This window comes from Acomys russatus, chromosome 1, assembly GCF_903995435.1.
Source record: "Acomys russatus chromosome 1, mAcoRus1.1, whole genome shotgun sequence".
Lineage (NCBI taxonomy): Eukaryota > Metazoa > Chordata > Mammalia > Rodentia > Muridae > Acomys > Acomys russatus.
Genome location: NC_067137.1, coordinates 68,990,161 through 68,991,311, shown reverse-complemented (window position 1 = coordinate 68,991,311; position 1,151 = coordinate 68,990,161).

The window sequence follows — 1,151 nt, the reverse complement described above, 5'->3', positions numbered from 1 at the left end:
TAGTATTCCTATCCATAAGGTAAAATGATAGTTCCTTGTGAAGTTTTCAGAGACCCTCTGGGAGCTCACAAAAAGCGTTTTAGGTGTAAAAAACATACCGTTCTTACTAAATACAATTTTAGATTCTAATATTGGGAAGACAAAATCAAAAGAATAATGAAGAAGATATGTATGTACTTTACTAAGGCAGCATTATGAGATGACATCACCAGTGCTGTGAGCTCAACTCATGGGAAGACTGAGAATCTGTAACCATGACAGTTTCAACTGTATTTCCAGTTTTCTCTACGAAAAAGAAGTTTTTATTTTAGTTAAAAGACAATGACTGCCTTCCTCAGAGTCCATCCAGGCTCCCGTGGAAAGTTCCAAACTCATGGCCGCATAGACTCCCCTGGTTGAACTCAGTGGGTCACAAAAGAAAACAACATGAACAATGTGTGAAGGGAACTTTTAGGAAGAAGTGGTTGTGGGCAGGAGAAGGAAAGAGATGAGAGGCAGGTGGTGAAAGTCATCAGAGTGCATTATATAAGTGTGTGAACTCATCAAAGAAAAGATATAATGAAAATTACATCTAATATGGGCCTAAAGAGCATACTTAGAGCCACAGTGAGAGGAAATATGTACTTCTCGTTTTTAAAGAGAATCAGTGTTTTGAAGTCAATATCTGATTTACTCTCAGAATATGAGAGAACACAGTGAGAAACAAATTATGGGCATAAATGGGAATTTTTTTTCTGGTTTTGAGCAAAAATAATTTTATTTGCCAAGAATTATACCTGAATCAGAAGAGGAATCATAAAAAGGATTCAAAATTGCCAACGTGTGCTTGGTTTTAATGGGTTTATTCAGATAATTAAAAAACAAAGGAGTTTGTAAATTACTTCAAAATATCAATGAAACAAGCTAGAATTTAAATTTCTCATCCTTAAAATAAGAAATTAAGCTTAAGAGTCTTGAGTGAGATACATACAATGTAAGACTGCATCTTCTATGATGATACAGTTTAAAGTGTTCAAGACACTTGGATTCCTAAAATGTTTGTAAGCTGAAAAATTCTGTAAGATTTTTTTCTCCAAGAATTATAAAGTAATAAAAGATCAGATATGTGATTTCTTTTAAGTTTTGGAAATAATTGTTCTATGGTAGCAATT